Here is a 20,727-nt window from a genome sequence, read left to right as displayed (position 1 = left end):
CTTCTGATAAAGTTGTCTATTCTTCAAATGTTTGAATACCTGTGTGTCCCTTATTGCTGATTGGACAGTTTACCCCACCCTGAATCTAAGGGAAGGATGCTCTCTGTCAGGTTTAGTCAAGGAAAACAACATTTGTATTTATTTCTTCTTCTTTGAGGAATGCAGGAATTCAGAGATTGTCAGGTTACACTGCCACCTACAGGAAGAATGGAACACTGGTAAACAAAACTGTGTGACCAGTATAGCCCCTCCTACTCCCAGTATGCCTTAGTTTTGTGGGAGTGTCCAGGAGGAGGAATGCCTTTTCCATGTATATTTTATAATAAAAAATGAATTTTGGGATAAAGTTTGACTGTGTTCTGACATTGTGTACAGATGGAAATCTCAGGAGGACCGTCATAGGGGAATAGAAAAGGGTCTTCACCAACCACAAGATTTGAGGAGCACAACTGCCTACAATGTCTTTGTATGATGGTGGATTAACACTGGGAACTCATTTGAGGGGCAGCACATACTTTTGCCTCCACCTGAGGATACCCTACCTCACCTCACAATACCATCCCCTCCACCTGAGGAGACCCCACCCCATCTCACCCAATACCATCCCCTCCACCTGGGAAGACTCTACCTCACCTAATATTGTTCCCTTGACCTGAGGAGACCCCACCTCACCCGATACCGTCCTCCCCACCCGACGAGACTCCACCTCACCCAATACCGTCCCCTTCACCCAAGCAGGGCCTGACTCACCCAGTACTATCCCCTCCACTTGAGGACACCCTGCCTCACCTAATACCATCCCCTCCACCTGAGGAGACCCCACCTAACACCACCCCCTCCACCTGAGCAGACCCCACCTCACCTAACACATCCCCTCCACCTGAGGAGACCCCACCGCACCTAATTCCATCCCCTCCACCTGAGGAGACCCCCACCTCACCCAATACTGTCCCCTCCACCTGAGGAAAGCCCACCTCACCCAATACCGTCCCCTCCACCTGAGGAGAGCCCACCGCACCCAATACTGTCCCCTTCACCTGAAGAGACCTCACCTCATCAAATACGCCCCCCTCCACCTTGTTTGTGATATCTAGCAGACTTTGTGTTGTGAGATCTCTTATTCCTACCATCCACAGCACAGACATCTCTTCCCTATTCCTACCTACAGCAGACATAGGTGTGGCTGCAGCTCTGACAGACTCATATTTTCATAGAAGGGAAAGGTGCTTCACCAGAGACCTCAGAAGATTCTTCATTCTCCTGGCTGCACATACCTTCTTATTACCCATAGCAAGGTGTGATTGGATTGGGCTATCATTTCTTCACCCACCACTAGATATCCTCAATGCTTCATCTGCATTTTGTGCATCTAACTTGGGGCCAGTGGCGGCTGGTGCTCCATTTTTTTAGGGGGGGCGCAACAAAATCTCAACCAACCCCCCCCCCAAGTTACTTGCCCGTGATGGGGCCGATAGATAGATAAATAGATAGATAGATAGATAGATAGATAGATAGATAGATAGATAGACAGACATATAGATAGATATACAGATAGATAGATATACAGTTATACAGATAGATATACAGATAGACAGATATACAGATAGATATACAGATAGATAGATATACAGATAGATATACAGTTATATAGATAGATAGATATACAGCTATATAGATATACAGATAGATAAATATGCAGTTATATAGTTAGATAGATAGATAGATAGATAGATAGATAGATAGATAGATAGATAGATAGATAGATAGATAGATAGATAGATAGATAGATAGATAGATAGATATGAGATGATAGAATGCACAGCATGACTGTAGGACGCAGTGCTGGGAGCCCCCGTGATATACACATACAGGAGATGTGTAATGAAGGCTCCAGCAGATTGTCGGGTGAAGGGCTGGAGCAGAGGTTGATTCCAGGCAGGGCAGAGGTGAAGCATGGATCCCTCAACCCTCCGATCACAGACTAAGAAGAGTATAACACGGTGGACAGACAAAGGCTGTTAGTAACACATTAACTTACCTTGCTTCTCCATTCACACCAGCCGAAACAGGAAGTGACACGCCGCCCGGTGACAGCACCGCCCAGAAATGAAGACATGAAGGAGAATGCAGGAGTAGTGATCATTAGTCAGTCACTGCTCAGGCTCAGTTGACTCGACCGATCAAGCAACAGGAGCACCTCATCATGGCATATAGGAGGAATAGAAACACAAACAAGATGAGTATATATACCCCTACTTCCTTCAACCATGATCCAATGGAAAATAAAAAAATCACCAAAGTTTCCCGGACCCTTAAAAGGATTCCAACTTGGATCTAACCTTATCCATATGGACTTGAACTTTGTCACTAGTATCCTCGACCCAGGTACAAAAGTCTTCTCCTATGTAAAGAAGGGGGGGGTACTAATGCACGAACCACCAGGGTAATACAATCTAAACCTAATAGCAGTAGCTGCCAACATAAAATAGTAATCAAAACTAAAACATATATAATAAATAGCAGAAAATGTGGCACTTACTAAAAAAATGTTAAACCCACATGGGTAGCTGTCAAAGGTGATAACTGACTGATCAATTAACATTAATTGGGCAAATAATTAATATAACCTAAGCTAAATGGCCCACTAACATTGGTGGGACATGTGCAAATATAAAAAGCTTTCAACAAAGGAAATAGCATCCAGTGCTATGATGACTTCAAAATATAATCAAATCACATAGATACATTTTGGATAACTAATGTGCATCAACATGATAAAGTGCATATAATAAACAATCAATAAATTACATAATTCATCATAAATATTCCAAATGGACATGTGCAAAAGAGCAAATAATTAAAATAAATTCTGACATATAGTATTTTAATGGCGCATAAGAGAAAAGTCCCATATAAGGTGCAGCAGTGATTGAGATATCTTTAAAAACGTGTCAGCAAAAAGATCATCACATTAAAGTGTATGTGCCACCGTCCAATATGTTTCCACCATGCAATGTGTTACACACTATTTGCCCCAGCCTCTCACCTCATGTACCGATAAATTGTGCCTCTCTGGTGTTTCCCCACTGGGCGATCAATCACCTCCAGAACGTTCCCAATAGGATCAGAATCAATTGTTAAATGTACTCGTTGGCATGGAAAAGAAGAGGGAGGCATCCATAGTGTAGTACTTCGACAATAAATTTATTTAAAAAACGTAGTGACTTACAGTTAAAATACTAGGTAAACGGCATAGTATACACGAAAACCTCCGGTCTCGGCCGCGACCGGGAGTGACGGCACCCAGCTCTCTTCCCTGATGCGTTGCGTCACTGTCCACGTCACTTTTTCAAAAGGCATATATTTGGGTGTGCGGAACAGGCTTAAATAACGATACCGCTGTCATGGTAACCTTTTATTAAAACATCAGACAACTGTAAAGCTTGATAATTCCTATAGATCCACCTCAATAATAATCTTCTTAAGCACCTCACAGTAAATAAGATCCTTTAAATCTATACTTTGGAAACATAGTTTATCTAATGCGAAAAAACTGCTCTTTTTCATTACGAGGCTCCATCTAGTGGATGACTATATGTAAGGCAACAGGGAATTCGATGAGTGGAAAATATAAGTGCCAAATGTAGACCAACCAGTCTAGTAGATAATTTTAAAATTACAATCCCAATCACCACTAATAGGAAACTCCATCTAGTACATGTGTAGTACATGTACACAGGATCCCCGATCTCTCCTCTATGTTATCTTATCAGTACATGTACACAGGATCCCCGATCTCTCCTCTATGTTATGTTATCAGTACATGTACACAGGATCCCCGATCTCTCCTCTATGTTATCTTATCAGTATATGTACACAGGATCCCTGATCTCTCTTCAGTGTTATCTAATCAGTACATGTACACAGGATCCTCAATCTCTCCTCTATGTTATCTTATCAGTACATGTACACAGGATCCCCGATCTCTCCTCTATGTTATCTTATCAGTACATGTACACAGGATCCCCGATCTCTCCTCTGTTACCTTATCATTATATGTACACAGGATCCCCAGTCTCTCCTCTATGTTATCTTATCAGTACATGTACACAGGATCCCCAATCTCTCCTCAATGTTATCTTATCAGTACATGTACACAGGATCCTCAATCTCTCCTCTATGTTATCATATCAGTACATGTACACAGGATCCCCGATCTCTCCTGTCACGGAACGTCCCACACTCCGCTTGAGTGCTTCCGTCAGTATACCACTTCCTTGTAGTCTGGATACAGATATCAGATATTCCAACCACTCTCAAGCATAAAACAAGGCGAGACTTGCTTAGATGCTAACATGGACTGTTTTATTTAGAATCTAAATTGCAAGACTTTATATGCCGTTGGAACCTCCTCTAACAATACAACTGTAACCTAATTAACATGAGCTAATTATCTAAATCATTTACCCAGACTAGGTGACTACCTCTCCTAGCTCATTACCATAAACATAAACACAGGGTTAATTAGAACAAACAACAATGTGTGGAATACCCTTAGAACCTGTGGTAAGCCAAACTAAACTCATTTACATTAAACACATTATAGCAGAGAACAAGAGAGGTAGTTGGAGTTGATGACACCAGCATCTCCTCACAGTATGTGTCCCAACAGTATGAATCAAACAACATACAATATATACATATATACATGAATGAGTCCGATTAGTAGAGTTCAGACTGGATTTCTAATTCACCTCACAAAGAGTGTTGTTCCATTGAAAATCCAGGGCCCATAATCAAAAGGCAAGAGGCTTGCATTCAGTCCTCTCCAACAGCCTCTGTCCCGGCTAGGTCTGTCACATTTCTCCCCTTTTGGCTGGAGACTAACACAGGAGGAGACCCCAGACGGGTTGACTCTGAAGTTAGTCCATAGTTCCAGTCCTCTACTGCCTGTACCCACACAGTACCCCAAACAAATTGCTCCAAACAGAGTATTACTCACCCAGCCAACCTCTGCCTCTCTCAGAGAACATATCTGCCGCTGGGGAGAGACCCGGACTGGCCCTTCTTCCTGGAGTCCTTTCTGCCGCTGGAGAGAAGACAGGGGGACTGGGCTCACTCCATCATGCTGTTGGGGATCTGGGCCGACTGCCCAGCATCCCTGGGGTATACAGGTGGGGACTGAAGCCCCATCCACCGACACCAGATCAAGCTGCAGTTGTGAGGTGATGACTGCATTCTCTCCTTGGATCCTGATCTGCAGCTCGCGATAGACTGCCACCTCCTCACCTTGGGCCTCCACAATTGCTGCAGGTGTGGGGCAGAGGTCTTGGACCCTCTGTCCGGTTGCAGCACTTCTGCTGGGGGTTTGCCAGGTGGTTCCTCCTCTACAGAAACGTCTATTAAATCCCCAGTCTCTGGAATTGGTAAAAGTGTGGGACAAAGGTCTTGGACCCTCTGTTCAGTTACCAAATTTTCAGCTGGAGAAGTTTGTTGTAACTCCATAGATGCTGCTGGCAGAAAATCACATGTCCCTGTCAGTGTTGTGGGATAAAGGCCGACTACCTCTTCTCTCAAGAAGGCCGAAGCCACTGTTGGTGCTGAGCAGAGCACAGTAAACTTTGGCCCTGATAGCAGCTCTTCTGCTGGAGGCTCATCAGGTTGTTCTTTCTCAGCAGAAAAGTCTATCAAATCCCATGTCTCTGCAACTGATGTCTGGGGATAGAGGTTCACCATCTCCTGTCCATGGAACCCAGAAGATGCTATCATTGCTGGGCAGAGGTAAGCAGAGCTCTGCCCTGTTGTCAGCACTTCAGGTTTGGGGACGGCAATCTCCGGATTTCCCACTGCCAGTTCTCTGGCATGCTGCTGAACGTGTTCTAGCAGTTTCCTGTATGCCCTTTCCAGGTGCTGTTCCTTCCTTAGCAAATGGTCCAGATCAGTTTTGAGCTCTGAGACCCCTGCAAGACTGAGCATAGCCTCTCTATATTCTCGCAGGTCCTCAAGGGCAGGTTCCCCTTCATTGCCAAACACAAAACGATCTGTAAGGCTCTCCCACAGCAATCCAGGGCCGCCAAAGTCATATCCCTCCGGAGAGCATTCTGTTTTCTCCCCTAAATATCCCTCCTCTGCGTGCCATTGCAGATCCCGATAACGATTGTCCAGCTCTATCTCCTGCTGGACCAGCCTGTCCAATGCAGTCACCCATTGCTCCTGGGGCCGCTCTCCTAGGAATGCCATCCGCAATGCCCGTTGGTCACTGGCCCGTTGCTCTTGGGTTGGAAAGCACTTGCCCTGTTTTATACCAGCGAGCTGGAGGGCTCCAATCCAGAGCTCCACCCGAATTTGCTGCCTGAGCTCCAGGTATTCATCCTCAGACACAGTCCTGGTGTATGTTGAAAGGATGATCCACAGCAGCCCCGGGAACTCTGATGCCAGGTCCATATCTCCGCTGGGGTGACTGAAGTCTGCTATGCTGATCTTGGATCCAGTTGGAGGTTTGGATGTCCCAGACTGCAGGAAGTGTCCCGCTGCTTGCCACCAATGTCACGGAACGTCCCACAATCCGCTTGAGTGCGTCCGTCAGTATACCGCTTCCTTGTAGTCTGGATACAGATATCAGATATTCCAAGCGCTCTCAAGCATAAAACAAGGCGAGACTTGCTTAGATGCTAACATGGACTGTTTTATTTAGAATCAAAATTGCAAGACTTTATATGCCGTTGGAACCTCCTCTAACAATACAACTGTAACCTAATTAACATGAGCTAATTATCTAAATCATTTACCCAGACTAGGTGACTACGTCTCCTAGCTCATTACCATAAACATAAACACAGGGTTAATTAGAACAAACAACAATGTGTGGAATACCCTTAGAACCTGTGTTAAGCCAGACTAAACTCATTTACATTAAACACATTATAGCAGAGAACAAGACAGGTAGTTGGAGTTGATGACACCAGCATCTCCTCACAGTATGTGTCCCAACAGTATGAATTAAACAACATACAATATATACATATATACAAGACTGAGTCCGATTAGTACAGTTCAGACTGGATTTCTAATTCGCCTCACAAAGAGTATTGTTCCCTTGAAAATCCAGGGCCCATAAACAAAAGGATAGAGGCTAGCATTCAGTCCTCTCCAACAGCCTCTGTCCTGGCTAGGTCTGTGACATCTCCTCTGTTACATTATCAGTACATGTACACAGGATCCCCGATCTCTCCTCTATGTTATCTTATCAGTACACAGGATCCCCAATCTCTCCTCTATGTTATCTTATCAGTACATGTACACAGGATCCCCAATCTCTCCTCTATGTTATCTTATCAGTACATGTACACAGGATCCCTGATCTCTCCTCTATGTTATCTTATCAGTACACGTACACAGGATCCTCAATCTCTCCTATATGTTATCATATCAGTACATGTACACAGGATCCCCGGACTCTCCTCTGTTACCTTATCATTATATGTGCACAGGATCCCCGATCTCTCCTCTGTTATCTTATCAGTACACGTACGCAGAATCCCTGATCTCTCCTCTATGTTATCTTATCAGTACATGTACACAGGATCCCCGATCTCTCCTCTATGTTATCTTATCAGTACATGTACACAGGATTCCCGATCTCTCCTCTATGTTATCTTATCAGTACATGTAATAATAGCAGTAGCTGCCAACATAAAATAGTAATCAAAACTAAAACATATATAATAGATACCCTGTTTCCCCGAAAATAAGACCTTGCGTAATTGTCGGTGATGGCTGCAATATAAGCCCTACCCCCCATGTAAGCCCTAGTTAAAGTCCTTGTAGGTCTTATTTTGAGGGTAGGGCTTATTTTCGGGGAAACAGGGTAGGGCTTATTTGGGGGGTAGGGCTTATATTGCAGCCATCACTGACAATCACGCTAGGTCTTATTTTCGGGGAAACAGGGTAGCAGAAAATGTGGCGCTTACTAAAAAAATGTTAAACCCACATGGGTAGCTGTCAAAGGTGATAACTGACTGATCAATTAATATTAATTGGGCAAATAATTAATATAACCTAAGCTAAATGGCCCACTAACATTGGTGGGACATGTGCAAATATAAAAAGCTTCCAACAAAGGAAATAGCATCCAGTGCTATGATGACTTCAAAATATAATCAAATCACATAGATACATTTTGGATAACTAATGTGCATCAACATGATAAAGTACATATAATAAACAATCAATAAATTACATAATTCATCATAAATATTCCAAATGGACATGTGCAAAAAAGCAAATAATTAAAATAAATTCTGACATATAGTATTTTAATGGCGCATAAGAGAAAAGTCCCATATAAGGTGCAGCAGTGATTGAGATATCTTTAAAAACGTGTCCAAATGTGCAGCAAAAAGATCATCACATTAAAGTGTATGTGCCACCGTCCAATATGTTTCCACCATCCAATGTGTTACACACTATTTGCCCCAGCCTCTCACCTCATGTACCGATAAATTGTGCCTCTCTGGTGTTTCCCCACTGGGCGATCAATCACCTCCAGAACGTTCCCAATAGGATCACAATCAATGGTTAAATGTACTCGTTGGCATGGAAAAGAAGAGGGAGGCATCCATAGTGTAGTACTTCGACAATAAATTTATTAAAAAAACGTAGTGACTTACAGTTAAAATACTAGGTAAACAGCATAGTATACACAAAAAACCTCCAGTCTCGGCCGCGACCGGGAGTGACGGCACCCAGCTCTCTTCCCTGACGCGTTGCGTCACTGTCCACGTCACTTTTTCAAAAGGCATATATTTGGGTGTGCGGAAAAGGCTTAAATAACGATACCGCTGTCATGGTAACCTTTTATTAAAACATCAGACAACTGTAAAGCTTGATAATTCCTATAGATCCACCTCAATAATAATCTTCTTAAGCACCTCACAGTAAATAAGATCCTTTACATCTATATTTTGGAAACATAGTTTATCTAATGCGAAAAAACTACTCTTTTTCATTACGAGGCTCCATCTAGTGGATGACTATATGTAAGGCAACAGGGAATTCGATGAGTGGAAAATATAAGTGCCAAATGTAGACCAACCAGTCTAGTAGATAATTTTAAAATTACAATCCCAATCACCACTAATAGGAAACTCCATCTAGTACATGTATAGTACATTTACACAGGATCCCCGATCTCTCCTCTATGTTATCTTATCAGTACATGTACACAGGATCCCCGATCTCTCCTCTATGTTATCTTATCAGTACATGTACACAGGATCCCCGATCTCTCCTCTATGTTATCTTATCAGTACGTGTACACAGGATCCCCGATCTCTCTTCCGTGTTATCTTATCAGTACATGTACACAGGATCCCCGATCTCTCCTCTGTGTTATCTTATCAGTACATGTACACAGGATCCCCGATCTCTCCTCTATGTTATCTTATCAGTACATGTACACAGGATCCCCAATCTCTCCTCTATGTTATCTTATCAGTACATGTACACAGGATCCTCAATATCTCCTTTATGTTATCATATCAGTACAAGTACACAGGATCCCCGATCTCTCCTCTGTTACCTTATCATTATATGTACACAGCATCCCCGATCTCTTCTCTGTGTTATCTTATCAGTACATGTACACAGGATCCCCGATCTCTCCTCTATGTTATCTTATCAGTACATGTACACAGGACCCCCGATCTCTCCTCTGTTATCTTATCAGTACATGTACACAGGATCCCCGATCTCTCCTTTATGTTATCTTATCAGTACATGTACACAGGATCCCCAATCTTTCCTCTATGTTATCATATCAGTACATGTACACAGGATCCTCAATATCTCCTTTATGTTATCATATCAGTACAAGTACACAGGATCCCCGATCTCTCCTCTATGTTATCTTATCAGTACATGTACACATGATCCCCGATCTCTCCTCTATGTTATCTTATCAGTACATGTACACAGGATCCCCGATCTCTCCTCTATGTTATCTTATCAGTACATGTACACATGATCCCCGATCTCTCCTCTATGTTATCTTATCAGTACATATACACGGGATCCCCGATCTCTCCTCTGTTTTCTTATCAGTATATGTACACAGGATCCCCGATCTCTCCTCTGTGTTATCTTATCAGTACATGTACACAGGATCCCCGATCTCTCTTCTGTGTTATCTTATCAGTACATGTACACAGGATCCAGAATCTCTCCTCTGTTATCTTATCAGTACAAGTACACAGGATCCCCGATCTCTCCTCTGTTACCTTATCATTATATGTACACAGGATCCCCAATCTCTCCTCTATGTTATCTTACCAGTACATGTACACGGGATCTCCGATCTCTCTCTACACGTGACTGGGGTGTATTCGGGCACACTGTTAACTCCTCTCATACCAATGCATTCCAGTAGGGGCAGAATCCTTTTGAACTTTTATTGATACAAGATAGAGTAAAACTGTAACAGATACAGACAAAATGCAATTAATAAAGATCATACAATTAGTGCCATCCTATCTATCTATCTAGCTGAAGATACAATTAGTAAACATACCGAAGATGGATCCGGATGGCTAACGTAGAGCTTAGCAGCAGATGTGTATGCTTCCATGGAAGGAAAAGATGAAAATGGTGGAGGAAGCTGATGCAAGGCCTGATGGGATTGAAAGTACGGAGGCTTTCATGTACCAAATCTAACCTACTATACTAAATGACTACATGAAATAGATATAGCGCAGTTATGCAAAATGGTCACTAGATGGCAGCATAGAGCAATCTAATTAAATCAAAAAGTCAATAGGAAAATCACAAGCCTTATTACAGAAGGCATGACACTCCCCGCTTGGTTTCCCACGGATACCACACATCATGGCACTCCGGAGGAGAGTAACAAAATAAGTTCAGAAACAGGTCTGAGGAAAAGTTTAGGCTGGCCTTGCCTAATAACTTTGAGCTCAACTTTCCTGACGTTTCCATCTTCACTGGGATACACTTGGGTTATCAGACCTAAAGGCCACTCGTTTCTCCTCGATTGAGAGTCTTTCATGAGAACGATGGCACCAGGCTGTAAGTTGGGTTTGCTGTCTTGCCACTTGTTCCTGGTCTGTAGATTAGACAAGTATTGTTTCTTCCACTTGTTCCAAAAGATGTCAGCTAACACTTGTACTCTTTTCCATTGACATCTGTATAAGTCCTTTGTGTCTAGATTGACTGGAGGAGCTGTGATCACCTCAACTTTCTAAGTGAGCAAAGTGGAAGGTGTAAGCAAGAAAGGATCTTCAGGATGATTAGGTATAGATGTCAAAGGTCTGGCATTCATTACAGCTGATACTTCAGCCATGAAGGTTGTCAGAGTCTCATGTGTGAGTTTTGAAGTTCCCAAATGTAGAAACATTGAATCTAGGATTCTTCGAGCAATACCAATCATACGCTCCCAGGCACCTCCCATGTGAGAAGAGTGTGGGGGGTTAAATGTCCATTTACAACCCTGTTCTGAAAGGTATCTCTCTACACGTTCTGTGTCTAGGTTTGAAGAGATATTCAATTCTTTGCAAGCTCCAACAAAGTTGGTTCCTCTATCAGAGCATATGTGTTTGACAGGGCCTCTAATAGAGATGAAACGTCTCAGGGCATTGATAAAGCTGGATGTGTCTAAGGACTCAGTTACTTCTATGTGTACAGCTCTAATGCACATACAAGTAAACATGACAGCCCAACGTTTGCTGTTGGCACTGCCTCCTCTGGTTTGTCGTGTGATGACAGCCCAAGGCCCAAACACATCAAGGCCGACGTTTGTGAAAGGGGGTTCTGTACTGAGTCGGTCTGCAGGAAGGTTGGCCATTTTCTGGGTTTGAAACATACCACAAAGCTTACGACAAGTGATACATTTGAAAATGGTTGTACTCACAAGTCTCTTGGCTCCCACTATCCACAGTCCAGCTGCACGCAAGGCTCCTTCGGTGAACAAACGTCCTTGGTGTTTTATCTGTGTGTGTGGTAGAATTCCACAAGTAAAGACGCAACATGGTTGTTTGGTATTATGATAGGATTACTTTCACCACTATCAAATCCTGCATTTGTAATACGTCCTCCAACTCTTAACAGTCCTTCATTGTCTATAAAGGGGTTGAGTTTCCTTAGAGGACAGTTCTTTGGAATGTTCTTGCGATTTTGAAGACATTCTAGTGTTACTGCATAAGTCTCTTGTTGGACACAGCGGATGATTACATTTTTTGCTTCTGTGAGTTCATCTACTGTATATGGTTTGTGGAAGTAATGCCAACCTTTGAAACAACTTGGTCTTGTAGGGGTACGTTTAAAGGATCTGGCTACGTGAACCAAGCAAGCAGTAGCTCTTTGTAAGGACTTCCAAGTGGAGAATTTGAGGAAGCGCTTGGATCCCAACAGTTGGTTAGAAATTGTTGTATGTAGTGTGGAAACCTGAGGACGGATATCTGAGTCAGATTCAGGTTCTAGCAGTACATATGTCTCCCTTACTGGAGTGGTAGGCGCTGACTTGTACAGGAAGGGTGGTCCTGTGAGCCATGTAGTGTCTTTGAGACAGGATGCTGGTACAGACCTTGTAGCATGATCTGCTGGGTTATGATCAGTTGAGACATAATGCCACTGGGTGGGCTGTGTTGACTTCCTGATTCTTAGGACTCTGTTGTGTACATAGACATAGAATCTCCTACTTTCGTTGTAAATGTAACCCAACACTACCTTGCTGTCTGTGTAAAACTCTGTGTCCTCGAGTTCTAGATCCATCTCAGATGTAATAAGTTCTACTAGTTCTACTGCTAGTACAGCAGCACACAGTTCCAATCTTGGAATGGTGGTTTCAGGACATGGTGCTAGCTTGGCTTTGCCCATAACAAACCCAATATGAACTTGGCCCTCGATGTCTACTGACTTGAGGTAGGTTACTGCTCCTATTGCTTTAACTGAAGCATCGCAGAATACACATAACTTTGTAGACTGAACCCTTGTGGGAGGAAAGTGGGTGTATGGTCTATGTACGTGTAGGTTGGATAAAGTCTTTAAAGAGTCTCTCCATGTTACCCATAATGTCTCTTTCTCAGGAGGTAGTGGAGAATCCCAATCACATGTGTCTGCAGTAAGCTCTCTAAGCAGAATCTTACCTTGGATGGTAATTGGTGCTGCAAACCCGAGTGGATCATACAGGCTGTTGATGGTGGATAAGACACCTCGCCGTGTGAAGGGCTTTGTCTCTTGGTCAACCTGAAAGGTAAGGGTGTCAGACTTGAGGTCCCAGTTGAGTCCTAGGCTGCGTTGCATAGGAAGGGAGTCTGTAGCTAAGTCAAGATCTTTGAAGTCACTGGCATAATCTTGGGAAGGGAAGGCCTCCATGACGACCTTGCTGTTTGATGCTATCTTATGCAGTCTGAGATTTGAAGAGGCAAGCGTGCTTTGAGTCCTCTTGAGTAGACTTATTGCAGCTTCAGGTGAAGAAAGTGATTTCAGACCATCATCTACATAAAAGTCTCTTTCAATAAACTGTGTAACGTCTTTATCACCTTCTTGGGCAGATAGCTTAAGTCCATAGATGGCAACAGCAGGAGATGGACTGTTACCAAAAACGTGCACTTTCATGCGGTATTCTGTAATGTTTTTAGTAGGGTCATTGTCTTTGAACCATAGGAATCTCAAGAAGTTCCTGTGTTCTTCCTTGACTTGGAAGCTGTGGAACATTTGCTGAATGTCTACAACTATGGCAACTGCTTCTTTGCGGAATCTGATGAGAACACCAAGAAGTGTGTTGTTGAGATCTGGTCCCTTTAGGAGGACATCATTTAATGAGACCCCTTGATGCTGTGAGCTGGAGTCAAACACTACCCGGATTTTACCTGGCTTCTTGGGGTGGTAGACACCGAAGATTGGTAGGTACCAGCACTCTTCATTGTCTTTTAGAGGTGGGGCTATCTCAGCATGGTCATCCTCAAACATCTTACTCATGAATGAGAAGAAAAGCCCTTTCATTTCTGTTTTTCTTTGAAAATTGGATCTGAGGGAAGAAAAGCGTTTCAAAGCTTGTTCTCTGTTGTTAGCAAGACGGGGTCTCTGTGCTTTGAAAGGCAGGGGTGCCACCCAGCTGTTTTCGTTGGTTTTGTAGAATCCCTGTCTCATTATCTCCAAGAAGATATGATCTTCAATAGATGGGCCAATTTTGTGATCTTCTTTAGTCCTTTGGAAAACTGAGCACCCTAAATGATCTCTGTCTTCATGACAAAGAAGATTAGCGGTGTAAGGGTTGGAATGAATTACACTGGCAGGCTTCTCTCTTACAAGGAATCTGTTGGTGCAAGGCTGAAATAGGGATGGACGCCCACCTTCTAGTGTCTTTGTAAAGAGAGAGTTCACGCTGGTTGGTTTGTGAACACTCCCTAGGCATATGTTGCCTATGATGACCCATCCTAGATCTAGCTTCTGGGCATAGGGGGAGTTGTGGGGACCATTGATTTGTTTTCTCACCTTGTGAACTCTGATGATGTCCCTCCCAAGGAGAAGCGCTATCTCGGCCTGGGGATCCAGTTCAGGGATGAGATGTGCTATGCCCTTCAGATGTCCGTGATGAAGTGCCACCTCTGGTGTAGGGATCTCCTCTCTATCCGTTAGGAACTGATTGCACTCGATTAGAGTTGGCAGAGGCAGGGTTGTCTGACCATCAAAGGATTCGATTTGGTAACCAATGGCTCTTCTCCCAGTTTCTTCACTTACCCCTGTACAAGTCTTAAGTAAGTATGAAGAGCCGGCTTCCTTGATTTTGAAAGTGTCAAAGAAGGCTGAGCTGGCGAGTGATCTGTTGCTTTGATCATCCAGGATCACGTATAGCTTCACTGCTTTTTCTCTGCGACCCGTGGGGTAAACTGTGACAAGACAAATCTTAGAGCAGGATTTGTTAGACAGACCTTCTCCACAGACTTGGGTGCATCGGGGTGTAACTACAGGAGGTACTGTGTCTTGTTGCTCCCCGCCGTGCTCTTCCACTGGGGGTGAGGGGGTAAGAGTCCATGGCGCTGGCCCTGGATGTAGAGCTGTGTTGTGCTCTGAGCTGTTGCACTCAGAGCAGTTGATGCTCACCTTACAGTCTTTCCCAAGGTGAGAAGTTGATGCGCAGCACCTGTAACAAAGTCTGTTTTCCTTGAGGAAGGTTTTGCGATCTTGGAGAGTCTTTTCTCTAAAACCTCTGCACTTTGACAACGAATGAGGCTTCTTGTGAATAGGACACTCTCTGCTTGGATCCTGTGTTGGAGATACACTTGTTTTGCATACTGCAACAGGTGCGTCTTTGAAGTTGCGGGTTAGAGCAGGCTTACTTGATCTAGGGTGAGCAGAGTCAGATGATGAGATGTCAAAACTAGGATAATTTTTAAGCTTTGCTTGATAGCGAATAAAGTCCACAAAATAAGAGAATGGTGGGAAGGGGACGTTGTGCTTTTGCTTGTATTTGGAGCCTCGTGAAATCCAGGTTTCTTGAAGGCTGTAAGGTAGCTTTTGCACTATAGAGTTAACGCCACGGGCTGTGTCCAGAAAGGCAAGGCCTGGCAAGTCTCCTTCTGCTTTGGCTATTTGGAGTTCTGTCACTAGGTCACTCAGTTCTCTCAGCTTCTGGTAGCCTTTGTTAGGAATCCTGGGAAAGTCCTCTATTCGCTTAAAAAGAGTTTTCTATAACTTCTGGGGAACCGTAACATTCATCGACCCTTTCCCATATCATGCTCAGCCCTCTGCTTGGGTAATTAATGTTAATGTCTCTGATTCTCCTTGCATGCTCTGACGACTCATTCCCCAGCCAATTGACTAAGAGGTCGGCTTCTTCACTTGCATTTAGCTCAAGGTCTCTAGTTGCATTTCTGAAGGACGAACGCCATGCTCTATAACTTTCAGGGCGATCGTTAAACTTTGCAAGTCCCTTTGCTAACAGTTCACATCATGCAAAGAACTTGAAGAAATCTGACATACCTTGATTGTTGTGTGAGTAGCCAGGGGGCGCTCTGTTGTGCCAGGAACTTGGTGGGTATTTGCGGTCATCAGAGATACAGTCGCTGTGTCTTTTAACCCGTCGTTCTTCATTTTCGATTTGGTCAACTGTGACGTAGTGTTTTGATAGCCTGGCTGCAGAATGTGCTGAAAACTGACTGAGTGCGGGTTTACTTTCTTGCTTGACGTAAGGCCTGTGAATGGCAGGGGCTGATTCCGCTCTCGGTGCTGTAAGTGGGCAGTTGTCTGGTTCGGCGTGTCGCCGCACATATTCTGAGGTACGCTCTGTACCGTCGCCAGGAACGGATTTTCTTTCAAGTACGTTGCTGAGCCGCTCACTGGTGGGCTTTGCAAGTTCTTCTAAAATGTCTGCCTCGGCCGCAGCAGCCGCTGACTCCTTCTCTGCAGCTAGTTCCTCCAATGCAGTTTCCATACGTAACTTTTCTAATTTAAGTTGCATCTCGGCCGCAACTTTTATTTCTTTTTCGGCGAATGCAGCTTTTATTTTGGCCTCCTTTGCCGCAAAGTCAGCTTTTACTTTTGCAGATTCCTCCTTTGCGCGGGCAATGGCAATTGTTTCGCTTTTCACTGACCTCCTTGTGCTCATGGAGTAAACTTCTGACCTTGTTGTGAAGTGCTCTGACTTTGTCTGTGACATGTTGTCCGATTATATGGAAGATGATAACACTGCTGTATTACTGGCGTTCTGTATGATAGCCTTAGAAGTGCTTAGAAGCCTTTGCTTTGCTGCTGTTCTGTATGCCAGCCGTGCTTGGAAGCCTTCGTTTTACTGTTATGCCCCTCACTACACGTGACTGGGGTGTATTCGGGCACACTGTTAACTCCTCTCATACCAATGCAATCCAGTAGGCGCAGAATCCTTTTGAACTTTTATTGATACAAGATAGAGTAAAACTGTAACAGATACAGACAAAATGCAATTAATAAAGATCATACAATTAGTGCCATCCTATCTATCTATCTAGCTGAAGATACAATTAGTAAACATACCGAAGATGGATCCAGATGGCTAACGTAGAGCTTAGCAGCAGATGTGTATGCTTCCATGGTAGGAAAAGATGAAAATGGTGGAGGAAGCTGATGCAAGGCCTGATGGGATTGAAAGTACGGAGGCTTTCATGTACCAAATCTAACCTGCTATACTAAATGAATACATGAAAAAGATATAGCGCAGTTATGCAAAATGGTCACTAGATGGCAGCATAGAGCAATCTAATTAAATCAAAAAGTCAATAGGAAAATCACAAGCCTTATTACAGAAGGCATGACACTCCTCTATGTTATCTAATCAGTGCATGTACAAAGGATCCCCAATCTCTCCTCTGTTAACTTATCAGTAAATGTACACAGGATCCCCCATCTCTCCTCTGTGTTATCTTATCAGTACATGTACACAGGATCCCCAATCTCTCCTCTGTTATCTTATCAGTAAATGTACACAGGATCCCCCATCTCTCCTCTGTGTTATCTTATCAGTACATGTACACAGGATCCCCAATCTCTCCTCTATGTTATCTTATCAGTACATGTACACAGGATCCCCAATCTCTCCTCTGTTATCTTATCAGTAAATGTACACAGGATCCCCCATCTCTCCTCTGTGTTATCTTATCAGTACATGTACACAGGATCCCCAATCTCTCCTCTATGTTATGTTTTCTGTACATGTACACAGGATCCCCAATCTCTCCTCTATGTTATCTTATCTGTACATGTACACAGGATCCCTGATCTCTCCTCTGTTATCTTATCAGTACATGTACACAGGATCCCCAATCTCTCCTTTATGTTATCTTATCAGTACATGTACACAGGATCCCTGATCTCTCCTCTGTTATCTTATCAGTACATGTACACAGGATCCCCGATCTCTCCTTTATGTTATCTTATCAGTACATGTACACAGGATCCCCGATCTCTCCTCTATGTTATCATATTAGTACATGTACACAGGATCCCCAATCTCTCCTTTATGTTATCTTATCAGTACACGTACACAGGATCCCCGATCTCTCCTCTATGTTATCTTATCAGTACATGTACACAGGATCCCCGATCTCTCCTCTATGTTATCTTATTAGTACATGTACACAGGAAGCCCGATCTCTCCTCTGTGTTATCTTATCAGTACATGTACACAGCATCCCTGATCTCTCCTCTGTTATCTTATCATTACATGTATACAGGACCCCCGATCTCTCCTCTGTGTTATCTTATCTGTACATGTACATAGAATCCCCGATCTCTCCTCTATGTTATCTTATCAGTACATGTACACAGGATCCCTGATCTCTCCTCTGTTATCTTATCAGTACATGTACACAGGATCCCCGATCTCTCCTCTGTTATCTTATAATTACATGTAAACAGGATCCCCGATCTCTCCTCTATGTTATCTTATCAGTACATGTACACAGGATCCCCGATCTCTCCTCTGTGTTATCTTATCAGTACATGTACACAGGATCCCTGATCTCTCCTCTGTGTTATCTTATCAGTACATGTACACAGGATCCTCGATCTCTCCTCTATGTTATTTTATCAGTACATGTACACAGGATCCCCGATCTCTCCTCTATGTTATCTTATCAGTACATGTACACAGGATCCCCGATCTCTCCTCTGTTATCTTATAATTACATGTACACAGGATCCCCGATCTCTCCTCTGTGTTATCTTATCTGTACATGTACATAGAATCCCCGATCTCTCCTCTATGTTATCTTATCAGTACATGTACACAGGATCCCCGATCTCTCCTCTGTGTTATCTTATCAGTACATGTACACAGGATCCCCGATCTCTCTTCTGTGTTATCTTATCAGTACATGTACACAGGATCCAGAATCTCTCCTCTGTTATCTTATCAGTACATGTACACAGGATCCCGATCTCTCCTCTGTTACCTTATCATTATATGTACACAGGATCCCCAATCTCTGCTCTATGTTATCTTATCAGTACATGTACACGGGATCTCTGATCTCTCCTTGTTATGCCCCTCACTACACGTGACTGGGGTGTATTCGGGCACACTGTTAACTCCTCTCATACCAATGCATTCCAGTAGGCGCAGAATCCTTTTGAACTTTTATTGATACAAGATAGAGTAAAACTGTAACAGATACAGACAAAATGCAATTAATAAAGATCATACAATTAGTGCCATCCTATCTATCTATCTAGCTGAAGATACAATTAGTAAACATACCGAAGATGGATCCGGATGGCTAACGTAGAGCTTAGCAGCAGATGTGTATGCTTCCATGGTAGGAAAAGATGAAAATGGTGGAGGAAGCTGATGCAAGGCCTGATGGGATTGAAAGTACGGAGGCTTTCATGTACCAAATCTAACCTACTATACTAAATGACTACATGAAATAGATATAGCGCAGTTATGCAAAATGGTCACTAGATGGCAGCATAGAGCAATCTAATTAAATCAAAAAGTCAATAGGAAAATCACAAGCCTTATTACAGAAGGCATGACACTCCTCTATGTTATCTAATCAGTGCATGTACAAAGGATCCCCAATCTCTCCTCTGTTAACTTATCAGTAAATGTACACAGGATCCCCGATCTCTCCTCTATGTTATCTTATCAGTAAATGTACACAGGATCCCCGATCTCTCCTCTGTTATCTTATCAGTACATGTACACAGGATCCCCCATCTCTCCTCTGTTATCTTATCAGTACATGTACACAGGATCCCCCATCTCTCCTCTGTGTTATCTTATCAGTACATGTACACAGGATCCCCCATCTCTCCTCTGTGTTATCTTATCAGTACATGTACACAGGATCCCCGATCGCTCCTCTATGTTATCTTATCAGTACATGTACACAGGATCCCCGATCTCTCCTCTGTTATCTTATCAGTACATGTACACAGGATCCCCAATCTCTCCTCTATGTTATGTTTTCTGTACATGTACACAGGATCCCCGCTCTCTCCTTTATGTTATCTTATCAGTACATGTACACAGGATCCCTGATCTTTCCTCTGTTATCTTATCAGTACATGTACACAGGAAGCCCGATCTCTCCTCTGTGTTATCTTATCAGTACATGTACACAGGATCCCCGATCTCTCCTCTGTGTTATCTTATCAGTACATGTACACAGGATCCCTGATCTTTCCTCTGTTATCTTATCTGTACATGTACATAGAATCCCCGATCTCTCCTCTATGTTATCTTATCAGTACATGTACAAAGGATCCCTGATCTCTCCTCTGTTATCTTATCAGTACATGTACACAGGATCCCCGATCTCTCCTTTATGTTATCATATCAGTACATGTACACAGGATCCTCAATCTCTCCTTTATGTTATCTTATCAGTACATGTACACAGGATCCCCGATCTCTCCTCTATGTTATCATATTAGTACATGTACACAGGATCCTCAATCTCTCCTCTATGTTATCTTATCAGTACATGTACACAGGATTAGGGATGAGCCGAACACCCCCCGGTTCGGTTCGCACCAGAACCCGCGAACGGACCGAAAGTTCGCACGAACGTTAGAACCCCATTGACGTCTATGGGACTCGAACGTTCGAAATCAAAAGTGCTCATTTTAAAGGCTAATTTGCATGGTATTGTCCTAAAAAGGGTTTGGGGACCCGGGTCCTACCCCAGGGGACATGTATCAATGCAAAAAAAACTTTTAAAAACGGCCGTTTTTGCG

The 20,727-nt window shown here is 43.3% G+C and overlaps 1 protein-coding gene across 1 annotated transcript in view; it reads left to right on the top strand.

Moving 5' to 3' along the window:
* Positions 1 to 20,727, top strand: part of LOC141133842 (phospholipid scramblase 3-like) — a 599,764-nt gene that overhangs the window by 447,050 nt on the left and 131,987 nt on the right. The gene's annotated exons all lie outside the window — the stretch shown is intronic.

This window comes from Aquarana catesbeiana, linkage group LG03 (genome assembly GCF_042186555.1).
Source record: "Aquarana catesbeiana isolate 2022-GZ linkage group LG03, ASM4218655v1, whole genome shotgun sequence".
In the NCBI taxonomy this organism is placed as follows: Eukaryota; Metazoa; Chordata; class Amphibia; order Anura; family Ranidae; genus Aquarana; species Aquarana catesbeiana.
Note: the sequence above shows the minus strand (reverse complement) of the source record. Positions and strands in the feature narration are given on the sequence as shown.